This window comes from Porites lutea, chromosome 7 (assembly GCF_958299795.1).
Source record: "Porites lutea chromosome 7, jaPorLute2.1, whole genome shotgun sequence".
In the NCBI taxonomy this organism is placed as follows: domain Eukaryota; kingdom Metazoa; phylum Cnidaria; class Anthozoa; order Scleractinia; family Poritidae; genus Porites; species Porites lutea.
In genome coordinates, this window is record NC_133207.1 from 26,142,492 (window position 1) to 26,156,719 (window position 14,228).

Genomic DNA, 14,228 nt, shown 5'->3' on the forward strand with positions numbered 1-14,228 from the left:
ACACCCGTGAATGCAGAATACAACAAAAAGGACCACTCGTGAAGTTTGAGTCAAAGCACTAACAACTTGCACCTCACTGTTTCCGTAACACTAATAATTGTTTTTGCCCTGTTTTATTTGCATTACGTTTTGATTGAAAAAATTAAAAAATACTGCCCCAGAGTGCAGGCATAAGTGAAATACAGTGGAACGTCGATTTCACGAACCTCTGTATGACGAGATCCTCGGCATTATATGTATGCCGTATAATATTCTTTGCCCCAGTATGTAGAAAATCTATGAATAAGTATCGCGATATTACGAAACCTCGTTTTAGCAAAAATATTTTGGGTAGGCTACAGATAAGAAACGCGCGAAAGGCGAAGAGAAACGTTCGCCGACATTTCGGTCAAATCTAGCCTGCGAAGCGCAGACGCATTTCCGGTCGTCGCTTCTCTCCCTCCGAAAAATAGCGTCTGCGAACCCGAGCGACAAAACGATTTCCGTGACGTAAAACCTTTTGTTTTGATGTAGGCCAATCAGATCAAAGGATAGAATACAGCTCGAGTGACTCCTCGCGACCTCGCGCGCTGAAGTGTCTTTGGATTTTGGAGAGAATTACCAAATACGCTTTGGAACGTGAATTTCACGACCATAACAAGGTTTCCTGCGACGTTGAATGCTGACTTCTTTATGAAGCAACTGCTTCTTAAGCTATGTATGTGATGTGGGCCTTTGGTTTCGCTTTATAAAATACGGTAGTACGTGACATAAACAAAACCTGGACAAAATAATCGCTACAGCGAAAGGAAAGCAACATAGCTTAATGACATCGCGCTCAGACTTATTTATTTCAATTTAACCAGCGCTGACAAAAGGTGGTGAATCAATTACACAGACACATCCTTGACTGATGCAGAAATCTCTAACAATCGCTCGTTAATAATTCTAGTATCGCCACAACACAATGATCTGAAATATTATAAACCTGGGCCAGACCCAGCGTAAAATAAATAGTTACAGCATGCAGTAAATAGATCATAGTCAAAATGACATTTCAGCTATGACGCTTCTACTCATCTCACAAAAAACTATGGAAATGAGAACCTTGAAAAGAACATGTATTTAAAGAAATATACCGGAGCAAATATAAAATGCTTTCGATCTGATCAAAGTTCTATCTGAACCAAGAAGCAACCACGCATGGGAAATCAATTACCACATGTCCTGCCTTTCAAAGATAAAGGATATCTACTAAAAAATATCTAAAACGGCACACGACAAACTATCGAAGAGTTCTCCAAGGCATACTTTCCTGCCAGGAACCAGAAAGGAACAGAAGCAACAAACGGCATGATGCGTCTACTGTCATTAGGACAGTTATCGTTTCGAATATGATCAAAACAACTACGTCTGATAAATCATTGACTCCGTAGGCAAATAGATGAAAAAGGTCCTCTAATCTTTTCTTCGATATGAATCCTCTTGATACTTATTTCGTCAATCAGTCCCACAATCCTGGCAAATTAACTTTCGTAAACGCGTCGTTCTGAGAAAAAAGGACGGCTATACAGAAGCCACGTCGTCCTTTCAATTTCGACTTGAAAACATATCCATCGCGCACGATCCTGCGAGAAGTCTCGCGAGTTAGTTCCTTGATTTTAAGAGCTAAGCCGCGATTGGCTAAAAATGTTTTACGTCACGGAAATCGTTTTGTCGCTCGGGTTCGCAGACGCTATTTTTCGGAGGGAGAGAAGCGACGACCGGAAATGCGTCTGCGCTTCGCAGGCTAGGTCAAATCGAGAAAGGCGGAAATCTTGCAAAAAAAAAGATACAAAAATATATTTAAAAAATAAGTAATAAGTAATATAAAAAAATGAATGATAATAAATCAATCGCCGAAATTTATTAACCCTCGACAAAAAGCTACACTCCAAAAAGGAGACTAAAATTGACTTTTTCTGTTGACAAATTTAGTGGGTGATGACACATTTTTTGCATAACAACAGTCAATCATAGGGCTAATGCGATTAGTGCTCTCCGGCTCCTTATGTGTATGTAGGCCTAGATTTTCTGTAAGGTAGGTTGAGGTTGTTGTTGGTTTTCTCCCCCGGGTTACAGTAAGCTCATAAATAGACTGATAGCCGCTGCCAGTGGCGCCTTGTATGCTAAGTCCGAGCTTACTGTTAACATGTAAAGAGAGGGCGTCCGTCTTGTTGTCCTCTTATCACCGACATTCATTCATACATTCAGCGAAAGAGAGCGAGAGATGAACAAAGAAGACGAATTTCGTTGAAAAACAACCTGAAAGTTTTATGTCGGTGAGTAGAAAATGAGAAATACTAGCGGCAAGTAAGTTGAAAATGAGCGGCAGTAAAAAAAAAAAAACAGGAACATGGGCCCAAGCAATAAAGTGTTTTTGTGAGCACATACGACATTTCCTCCATAAAACGTGTAACTAAAAACTGTCACGTTGTAGTCATGCAACAAGAAGCGGCAAGGAATTGTACTATACAAAAAGTGTGCTGCGCGTAAAAAAATATTTGTTTGCTAATTAGACCACTTAATTTTGTTGCTGTTCTCGTTGCCGTCGCTGATATAAATGGCACGACCTTATTTTGTTTGAGTAAGTTATAAGTAATTTATTAACGAGAGCTTCGCTTTAAGCCAAATCTATATATTACTAATTGCGAAAAACTTGTTTTCTTAAAGTCATGAGTTACGGTTACGCGATGTCATCTGATAGAAATGAGTGGCTTGTTTATCGGGCTGGATTAAAAAAGCGTCCACCATTTGACGACGACGTAAACACAGATAAGGGTCCAACATTTGACGACGACGAAAACACAGTCAAGGGTAAGTAAGTATTTTGTGAAAGACGAATGAAGTTTTGTGATCATATCTATGAACTTCATCCATACCTATACCCAGAATTAAACTTTAAACTTAAATTTCCCGCCCGTTCATGGTCCTTGCGAGTTTATTTCCCATACCATCATAAGTCGTTCGCCAAAAATAATAATTCTGTTTTTTCTCTCAGTTTTTGTGATTAGTCTTTAGTGACAAAACATATATGGACGGGTCGAACCTGCTGCCCTTTCCACCCTTTTCTTCGCGTCTTTATGTTAGATGTGCAACTCTTAATAACATCATCCGTCCACATCCACGCTCCTTCTTTATTTCCCAGGTATTCGTAAGGGATTTTGGTTGGCCTTTGTCGTTTTTATCACAGCGAGGAAATAGTCTGGATAAGGAAATGTTCAGAAAAGAAAAATCGTGATAACACATTACAGCATACGGTACTGTAATTCTGCTGTCTACGAATTCGAAGCCCTTCTAAACTTCTAAAGTAATTCGTTCTTCTTGGCACGAAGTTCTATTGTTCACGCAGTCGTGTGCCTACTACATGCACACACACTGTGCATAACGCACGTTATAAAACACCAAGATGAGTGGTTTGCATTTGTGGAAACAGCAATTTTTCCAAAAAATCTAATTCTAGGATGTTAGTTTCAAAAAATTTCCTAATTGTCTATGCAAAACTAAACCAACTGGGTCATAAAATATAGCCCCTTGTCTTAAGCAGGGTAGCGAAATGCGCCAAATTTTTGTCTTAACCAGGGTCGGGGTATGAAGGCCTCGACGGCATACTTCTATACTTAACGTCTCCCCTGAACCCGATAATTTCACTTTCGACTTAATCTCCCATCTCCCTTCAGGGTGGCAAAGAGGGGTACCTATCACGCACCATGCCGATTTTATCACGTATCACGGAAAAATGAAATAAAATCATTTGATATGAGGAAATCAGCGGTCGAGGAACGAGAAAAAAGGCCAAGAAGTTGGTGCCATAACTACCTATTTTCATGTTTCTGCTTCTAGTTTCAAATTATATTAACCATCACGGAAATTTCAAAGGAAAATCACTCGTCACGCATTGTGAAAATTTTAAATCACGCATGACGCTACTATGCTGAATCACGTCTCACGCGGCTAATTTGCGCCCGATCACGCATCACGCTGATAATTTGGGTCCCATCATCCATCACGGAAAACCCCTTTGCCACTCTGGCCCTTGAAACTCCTGCCACGTACAGTGACGGGGACTCCGAAGGATGATGAGAGGGAGTTATTAATAATTTTATCTTGTTTCCAGTATGGCTAGTCACGAATCGGAATTTGTACTATCCGCTTCACCAAGACTGGTATCGAAAGAGACAACTAACCGTACGAACAAAACCAGATGTTTGTTTATGGCAAACTAAGGTTACTAACTCAGAGAACTTAATCGTCGAAGATCATCCGAAGTTTCGGGGAGTTTGCGTGATTCAATTAAAAAAGATAGTTGAAAGTTAACTGTGTTAAGTTCAGTTAGATGTAAAGTATCCATGACGTAGAAGCAGCTCAGTATGGAGCTAACAGTCAGGCGAGTTTTTTTTTCAGTGGCTGTAACTTCCTAACTTGGTTTTACAAGGAGTCGACTGGTATGGGCTACATTATATGGTGTAGATAAAAGTTACAGAAAACGTGATTTTTTTTTCCCGGTTTCCACGGATGATCGAAAAAGTCGTTGCCGTTTTTGGATTTTATCACTGTTGTGATCCTGAAATCTAAAAAAAACTCCCTTGAATACAAATATATCTAAAATGTTTGGTTGAAGTTTCCAGTTGCTCTTACAAACTGAAGCGGGCCATATTAAAAGTCAACACTGCTTTTTGCTTTCCTGGAGATTGCATTAGTTTTACCTTCTAGTGGACGTAAACTTTTAGTTCGTTAGCGCTGTTCTGATAAAATATAGGAAAGAAACTGCTTCGTTTTCTTCATAGCATTAAATGATAATTCTTCCTTCCTGCAGTAGACACCATGACCAGTGACTTTGACTATAAAGTCCGGAAAAGACTAGGATTGGAACCAAGAGAGGACGAAGGACCTTTATTCTCTCTTGATTGGAACCTTCTCCTCGTCTTTAATAAGGTGTAGCCGTTTTGGGTATAAAAAAATGAAACTTCGGTATACAGTATACAAATTTCCTCCTGTGCTTTATAATCACAGAGCGCCAAGAAATCCACAGCCTCTAAAGGAGAAGAAAAAAGAGAACTCATCTCAGAATTAAGGAGATCATTAAAGTGGGTTAAAACAAGTCCCTTTGAATGTCAAAGAGGAGTGTTACTCATAAGCTTTAGTATGCTAGTGTACGCCATAAATGTCTACTTGGATGACAACGATCCAAAAACCCCCGAAGACTTTAATTTCCAGGCGGAAATAAAGGCTGCAAGCCACTGGGATTGGTTGGATGACGAAAACCGATGTCTTGAGCTTGGGCCTTACGATGATCGTCGCGTAAAATTAGCTGCGGAAAGACATTTCATAAATGGGTTGAGGAACTGAATAAAGAGAGGGAACCGCCGTCAAAAAAGTCTAAAGAAGACAGCTGCTCTTCTGATGAGGACGAAAGAGTGTCAGGTAAACAAGCGGGGGCGTGGTCTCTTCCTACAGTGAAAACTCTTTCAGCGGTCTGTTTTAGTAATACCGACTTTTAAAGGGGCTTTGCCCCGCGGATATTGCTGTTTTAGGTCAGTTCTGTGCTAAGGCATAACAGTCAACTCTCTCGTAAATGACCATCCTTGTGTGCACGAAAAAGTGGTTGCTTACGGGCTGCTATAAGTTCAAGCTGAACTGATTAACATAGTTACATAACGTTATTACCTTGAAAAGGTGGGTTGTGAGGAAGACATTTAACAGATGTTTTAAGCACTAACCATATAATAACAACAGATGATCAGATAGTGATTTTTGAAGGTATAGCACAAGGGAAAATGCATTATCTCTTACATAGCATTAAGTGACTCGATGAGTTTTTTTCCTCGGCTGCCTCACTAGAAATTTTCAACCTTGAAGAAATACACTTATACATGATTTCCGCGAAATATTAATGTTACATGCACTCTAGCGATAGATCAAAGTTTGATATGTGGTTAGAATCGTGAAGATCAGAACATCCCTAGCAACGCGACACTGCCATGGGAAACTGTTGTTATTAGGTTTTTGCTGAAGGAAACGAGCTATTTAGAACAATCGCTTAAAAGTATGAACACTGTACATTATAAGTAGCCCTTTGACCAGGTTCGGTTGATTTCTATTGGACCATTATTTTGGGAATTCCATTTGCTGCGAACACAAGCCTTTTTAAAAGTTCAGAAGATCAAGCTTATTAAGGGAAGGCAATTAAAAAGCGTTCTTTCAGAATTTTACCCAGGAGATAGTGTCCCAAGTCAAAAACAGGTATCAGGTCTTAATCATCATTGAGTCCTGTGAGCCAATTTGTGAACCAATTGAAGGCGTAAAGTTAACTGTTGGGGTCTCATATATCTCGTTTAAGGGCGTTTTAATGTGGCTAAATTGTAATTTAGGCAAGGTTAACCTCAATGCTGGTCAGTGGTAGAGCCCCAGGCAGACAGGCTTGTGTGGGGTCGTGGCGTCGGGGTCTGCAGGGACTTGCATGTGAGTGCATAACTCAGCTCTGCTTTGCTTTGCTGATCTTTGCAGATCATTGTGAATTCACGGCTCAAGAGATCTGCTGGTTCTGCTTCCACTTCCCCCTTTCTTGGATAGATAAGTACGGGCAGTGATGAGAAATCCACTGAATGTTTTTAGTGGGATGTTACTGGCTGGTTGGTGCTCGGATGGTTGCCATGGTTACCTCTAAACCAATGCTGCTTTTTGCATTCCACGCTCTTCCATCTTTAAGGCACATGCTTCCATGCTCATCTTGTTATTAAACAATTTTTTCCTGTTGTCGGTTGCTTCTTTGGATTTAGCTGGCGAGAGACTGCCACCTAAAATTATACATTGAACAATGTCAGTGACACAATGTTTAGTTGAATGTGCCACGGTGCTCTTTTTGGCGTTTTGCAAAAAAATGCTATTATTACTACTCCTAAACTAATTTGATACTAATTTTCGAAAATACTTGCTTGATAAATTTCTTTTTAAAACTTGCCATTATCAAGATTCAAAAGTAGGTTGAGTTTGATCGTCCGGGTGAACGTAGTCCCGAATAGGACTGTTGTTGTTGACAGTGACTGACGTTTCGACAACCTGTGGCCGGTAGTCATCTTCAGAGTCAAAGTGAGTTGTATCACGTCAGTTGGTGGTATTATACTCTGGTTATTGGTCTGATTGGTCAATTACGTCGCGATGTTATTGGTCGTCTGTCAATTAACCCGTGACGTTACTGGCTATGAAGACTCGTAATCAGTAATTGGTGCCTTTCGATCCGTCTATTGTTAGTCAAATTGTCAGTTCTTCAGTCGTTCTCTCGTAGTTAGTTTTGCTTAATCTCGTCAATAAGTCGTTTGTACGGTGCTGGTAACTGTTGGCCACGATTCAGTGGCGTTTGTTCTAAGTTCGTAAACCAGCTTTCTAAAGTAAGTCGTTGATAGTAGTCTGTAGAATACGTAATTTATGTCGCAGAGTCCCAGTCGATTTGATGTTTCGTCTGTAAATGGCGTTTAGCAATGTGATTGTTGACATCACCATTCGTCGTCACTTGTTTGTGTTCGGTCAGTCAAACAAGCGACGAGGAATGGTGACGCCCTGACCAATTTTTCGAAAAGTCCTTAGGTGACCCCCAAGGCACCGGTTGAGGTCGTCACACTGTAATATTTCGCCTTTTTTATAAACTGAAATGAATGCTGATTGAATTGTTTATTTGCGTTCTTTTTTCTTGAAGATCTTGAGGAAGGAATTTTTGCCTTGATGATGTAATATGATTTTGAGACAAAAAACAAATCATCAAATACGTGTCAGTCTACTGCGAAAAGCGAAAGGTAAAACGTTGTGAGGACTTGTTGCCGCTATACATGGCACTGTGCTAGGAAAAGTCTCCATAAGTTTTGCTTCACATGTAACATTATTTATATTGTTCTTAAACTTGGTCTCGTCTTTAAAACAGTTTTCATGATCATCATGTTTTTCTTGCGACTTGTAAACACCTATATTTTCAGGTACCAACTGCACTCTTTCCCCCACCTCTATATCTAGAAAAGGCTTGGAAAAATAGCAGTGTCATGTGTTATTTGAAATCACGTTTCATGTGTTTTTTTCGTTGTAGTTCCATTTGGAAGCAAACTGTTCTAAATAGCATTTAACAAAATATGTGTATTTAATTAGGTTGTCTTGCTTCAAATGCAAGTCAGGGTCGGCCAGGGTTTTTGGGTATACGGTATACAGGGGCTTTTTAAATCGGGTATACGGTATATTGCAGCTTAAATACGGGTATTCGGTATATCACTGTCTTTGAATTTCGGGTATAAAGTATACCTGGGTATTTTGGGGTATTTTGGCGAATTTTTTGGGGGTATACTGGTATACCGCTACGCCCCCTGGCCGACCCTGGCAAGTAGCCTGAGAATGGTATAAATCTTACTCTTGAAAAAATTCAAACTCAGCAACACAGACCTTCACCGGCGGTACCAGAGGAGAAAGATAAGATACAGATACACTAAAATCTTAGAAACTTTCTGTTGCTAAAAGTCCTGACTTGGATTTACTATTGTTTCCAATGCATACTTGCTGTTTTGCTTCTCAAATTTTCACACTGGCCATTGAGATTGTTTTTTAAAAAAATCTTGTGATATGGCAGAAGCCTTGTTTTATTCCGCCATATATACGCCTAAATCAAAAAAGGTTGCTTTGGTCATCGGTCATTGGGTATTCGAGCGTATGGAACAATGCAAAAAAGATTTACTTAAGTGACCACCAAACAATAGCTTTCCAATGCTCAATGCCCAAAGTAACCTTCATTGAATCAGCTCAGTATACACTGCACATTCTTGTTCAACGTTTTTCGAGTTTTATTAACCTTATCAATAGCATCCACCCATTTACCTACACAGGAAATATCAGGAAACAGACATGGAACCAGTTAAGTCAGTGGCGGCCACTGCACAGTGAAAACTTAATGACGGTTGTTTGTTCGATGTCCTCGAGATCCAGAACGCAAAGCTTCACTGGGAGCTTCAAAGACCAGCTTGGGAGAAATGGAGAAATTTCTGTGAATGTTAGCATTAGCAAGTTTCGATAAACTATGAAAGTTCACACGGAGAGAAACCACACTCTTATTCGTAAACTGCAAATGGGAATTAAATCACAGGGTGCAGAGGAGTTATTTGTTTTTTGTTGATTGTAGTTAAATTTTTAACGGTTGATACCGCGCATCGCCTTTGTTTTTATACTGTAAAATCGAGCAAACCTTCATCTTACCCTAGTAAACCTGATAAAATATCATCCAATGCTCTGGAAACCGCTGAAGGTAATGACTGCGGACTGAATAACAGTCCTCAGGCAATTTCTGAGTCGTTTGATTAACTTGAGATTCATATTTTAGTGACACTCGGTCTCTAGTCAATAATGGTACACGTGTAATTAGTTTTATTAATTCGAGTTTAATTGCTACAATAGTTGCTTATTTCAACCTACAGTGTCCCCATTTAGTGGTTCCTCCTCTGCTATGTTAGTTTGACACTTAAATAAAGGTATTGATTGATTGATTGTTTGATTGATTGACAATCCCTACTAATTTCGATCAATTTTCCGCCAACATTATTATTGTTGCGCCATGCTTCGGCGATCACGGAACAAAAGAAATGTTGGGAGTTGTTGGCTCCAAGGTTTGACCCGTTTCAAACTTTGCGCAACAACTCCCTACAACAGGCAACAACATGCAACAGGGTGTGCAAACGGACGCAACATGTAACATCCAACAATGCAATGTTGCGTCCGTTTGCAAGGGGCTTTAGCATATTTCTGTCTGGTGGTAACCAGCCTCTTTTGCGTCGTACTTTTGTCTCCTTCTGTTACAAGAAATATTACTTCATTGCTCACTAAAGAAGAGAATCTTGATTACTTCGAAACGATCACGAACAGAGGCGGAAATAATGAGACATTTCATGAAAACTATTGAAAATGAATCAAAAGCAAATCATCCTGGTCGTGAAAAGGGAGTAACTGCAAAGTACCTTAATTGTCACTTTGATCGGTATTCCTTAACATACTGGCTGTAGATGTTTGTCTTTCCACCCAGTTCACAAGAAACTGTGCAACCCAGTAATTCGTGGTCTGAAAGTCAAAGTGTGGTAAAAATTTGCGCTGAAAAAGTGCAACAAAACCTCACACGTTTCGAGGGTACTCCCTCTTCTTCAGCTGAAAAATGCGCGCGTAACTTAACAACAAAATATGTATACATCAAAACGTAAATGGGAGACGCCTAGGTGACAGATTTAAAGATTATTGAATCTTCACACGGTTACCTGACACAGGTCTCAACGTTAGCCACCATTTTTCATTCCTGGGACACACTGGCGTGGACATGTTGGTCTGTCTCTGGGCCTCTGTGATCCCTTTTGGCTTGAGCAGGCGCAGTTTCATTGAAGCTAAGATGAGATATTCATTACTGGACATTATACTCAGGTGACTGTAGAGGCCGAGACTACGATCCCTCCAATTCCTAACAATGATCAACACTCAATTTCTCTCCCCCCAACTGTTTTCAAGCGGTCACAAGAATTAAGTAAGTTATCACACCAGATTAATCCTCTTTATATCTAAAAAATATACCCTCTACTGTTCTACCTCCACGGGGAATAGCAGCAGAGGCCTGCAGTTGTCCCTGGTTATCGGTGGTCTCTTTTTCTCCCGCCCGCCGAATACCAGGCAAAAGAGGCCTCTGCTAGCAGGGAACACGGCCGGTGACGCCTGGGAACGAGGAAGATAATCTGTGATGCAAATTCATCCAGCAATGAAGATCATTTCCTTGTTTCTTTCTTCTGTTTTCAGGCTCATTACAAAAAAAAAATCTGACTGATTCCATAACACTTTTAAAGGCGCAATAAACCCATCTTTACTACGAAAATGTCCATCAAGAATTGCGTGACCGGAAATGTTTTTTCATGCAGATCACGTGACCTACTGTACAAGCAATTTCCGAAAAATAATCAAAAATCCGTTAGCTGAGTCACGATATTAAAAAGAGATCACGCGATTAAAAATGACAGGAATAGGCATTTTCCAAGCTTCGTTTTCACTCTGTGAAGCAACAAATGGAGCCTACACAGATGTTTAAGGTATTGAGTGGTTGGTTGTCAGTACGTATTAACGAATCTCAATCCTCGTTTGATCAACGAGTATATGCGTCGACCCGACGTCGATGGGTTCCTGATTAGTCATCATGCAATCGTCTGGACTCCCTATATCTTCGTGGAAAGCGAGATCGTGTTTTGCACTGTTATTAGTTAATGCGCTTTTGATCGCCGGAATCTTCGTCTCCGCTTCGAGAAGATCAAGCATCGTTTCACTACCTACTGAGACCGTCAAAACAATCGCTCCAAGTGAAGCTCAAATTAATACAAAGGAGCGGAGTACTCTATTACAATCGCTGAATGTGAATACAATTCCAGCGGATATTCGAAACGCGCTCCTAAAAGTTCACGGATACCTGGAGTCACAAACGACTATACACGCAACAGGAACATGCCATTTTGCTTGGAAATTTAACTCGACAGAAAATAACTTGGATCTGTTTGTTTGCAAATAGTCTGATGATGAACCGTTGTGGATGGTGTAATGGAGATCAGTTAGAGAATAGAAAGCTTAATTTTAAGCACCACAGGACTCAAAAGCTTGCAGTATATATATCATTGTGTAAGTATTGTCAGTGAATAACAAGCTGTTGGGAATAACAAAATTCCAATGTTATGCTTATTTGTAATCCCTTTGAAGTACCAGTACATCTTTTATAATATTGTTACCTGGTGTATTCTTATCGTTAAAGAAAACTTTTGTTTTGAACTTGTATAACTTTGACCCATTTTTCCCACCCTGTTCTTTTGTTTGTTAGAGACTAAATTTGAAGTATTTTCTACCTTAAGCACGCTCTCTATCCAAAGTTCACGCACGAGCAACCTGCCATACTTTCTTGGACAATGGAAAACTTGAACCCTCCCCGTCCCTCCCCCCCCCCCCCAAATTTGATATGTTTTGGTCTTCGCGCGGCTTGTTCATCCTTGACTTCGGGGGAGGGGGGGCGGGAGGAGGGTCTATTCCATTTTATTCTGTCTAAGATTGTCGGTATGACAATCGACAAGCTTGTTTGCTTGCTCTTTAAGGAAATGCCTAAACAAATTCTTGTATAATCCACACACATGGTACAGTGAGTCGGGAATGAATACAGGTAGCCCATGCTCAAAATACGAGCTCCCGCATTGTTGTGTTTCACCTTCGGAATATGAGGAGTTGTATGGGAAATACCTACGAATGTGAAAGGATTTTTAAAAAATCGACTAACCGTTACCTACGTTGTGTGTTTTGTCGTCCCTGTGTGGTTCCCGAGCAGATTTACAGCCATTTTGTGGGTTTTATTGGAACCGGTTTGATTTCTCTATCATCCTTTACATTCGTAGGTCGGGCAAATCCTTAACTTACGCGGCAAAGCCGACGATCATACTTCTGAGCTTGGGCTACCTGTGTGAATACCTGTTCAGAAAGAGAGATAGGCTGCTAGAAAATTGTGTGAAGGGGAGGAGGTTTTTGTTTGTTATTGTGGCAAATATATTGATAATAACTAAATGAATAAAGTTTGCTATGTGGCTCCTTCGCCTCTTCGCGTCACCACGTAAGAAACCGTAAGCCATCAAAATGCAAAGTGCGATTCTCAAGGTGACGTTTCCATATTATTAGAGGGATCTCACAGAGATCTCGAGAGAGATCTAGAATCACGTTTACGGCAATTTGCACCATTTACTGTTCATTATACATAAACAAAAATAAGAAGTTTCACGCCTGTTTCTAGTCCAAAAGACTGAATTACTTTGGACAGTTTTGATGTGCTTGGTGTATATTAATGAGCTGTTACATCATTGCGCTCCCTGTCGTTCTCTTCTTTCTAGTGATTCAACCTCCTATCTATCCCCAAGACTACTATAGTGACTTACGGTGATGGATCTTCTGCAGCAATTGCTCCGAAGTTATGGAATCAGCTACCGCTGTTGATAGTTTTAAAAGGGGCTTTGAAAACGTATTTCTTTCGTGAGAGCTCTTTCTTTTAGTTGTAAAAACATCGAGACATTGAAATGTAGAATGCGTTCAGTTTAGTATTATTATTATTTTTTTTTTTTTGAGAAATTTTCAACTTAAATCTGACTTTTTGAGGTTGCCACAAACGTGATTCTAAGGCCCGATCCACTCAGCAGAGGTTTTGCTTCTCGTCTGCTTCGCATGAAAGGCCTCGTTACACCATGGTAAGTCATTGCTACAGGAATCCGTTTTTTTTTTTTAACTTTTTTTCACGCGAATCAGCCTCAAGTCGACAAGAAGTTTGTGAATCCGCTCATTGATTAGCAACCTAGTCGTGTAAAAACACTGTGCGGATTTAAGAGATATCCGGATTTGTGTGGGCTAGGCCTCAATGGGGTGACCACTAATCCCTGGGAACTATATATTCACCAGCTGTCAGATCTGCGCTGCTAACTTGTTCCTGGAGTGTAACAAAATGTTCGTGCTTTCTCTCATTTTTTTTGTTCATTGCTTTTTATTTACGTACAGTTAGCCGTAGTATTTTGAGTCAATTGATTTTCAAGAAACCAGTGGTGCAATCGTTTCTTCTGTCGTCACACAACGACAGAAAGGAAGCCGATGCGTGCGTGACGAACTGAACGCCCCACGCGTCAAGTTAAGGCATGCATGATATGCATGCACATAGGACACATAAGGTCGCATCGCATAGATCGAACTTGGCCTTCGTCGAACGCTTTTCATTCCTAGAATTTTCTGTGCATTGCCCTCATTTAATTCGAAACACTTTAGAAGATGCATCAACTTTTGACCAAATTCTGTGATCAGGAACAATTTTTTTAGTCTCAATTGTTTTTCCCCAAAAGCAGTTATATAAGGCGCAGTTCAAAACATCGCATATCACGTGAATTTTTAAATGCTAATAGAAGCTATTGTTCTTGCGCATTTGCATTCGATTGTCTAGATCACTTGTAAAACAGACATAAGTAAAAGAGTTCACAATTGTACCGCACTTGACTCGCCGTATCTTTAATAATATTAACCCTCCAGTATAATACTTGTCTAACACACGTTAATTATAATACAAGAAAAACTCTAGCTGTAAATTTACAATCAGTACAATGTATGATACGATATTTACATAGTAAAATATCTCGGATCGTATTACATAATTTGCTCAT

General features: G+C 40.0%; 1 long non-coding RNA gene across 1 annotated transcript; it reads left to right on the plus strand.

The window, feature by feature from the left end:
• Window positions 1-4,873: 4,873 nt before the first annotated feature.
• LOC140943868 (uncharacterized) lies at window positions 4,874-8,975 on the plus strand. The gene is made up of 3 exons (XR_012166641.1): window positions 4,874-5,442; window positions 7,712-7,808; window positions 8,877-8,975. It is a non-coding gene; the product is annotated as an uncharacterized lncRNA (long non-coding RNA).
• The last annotated feature ends 5,253 nt before the right edge of the window (window positions 8,976-14,228 follow it).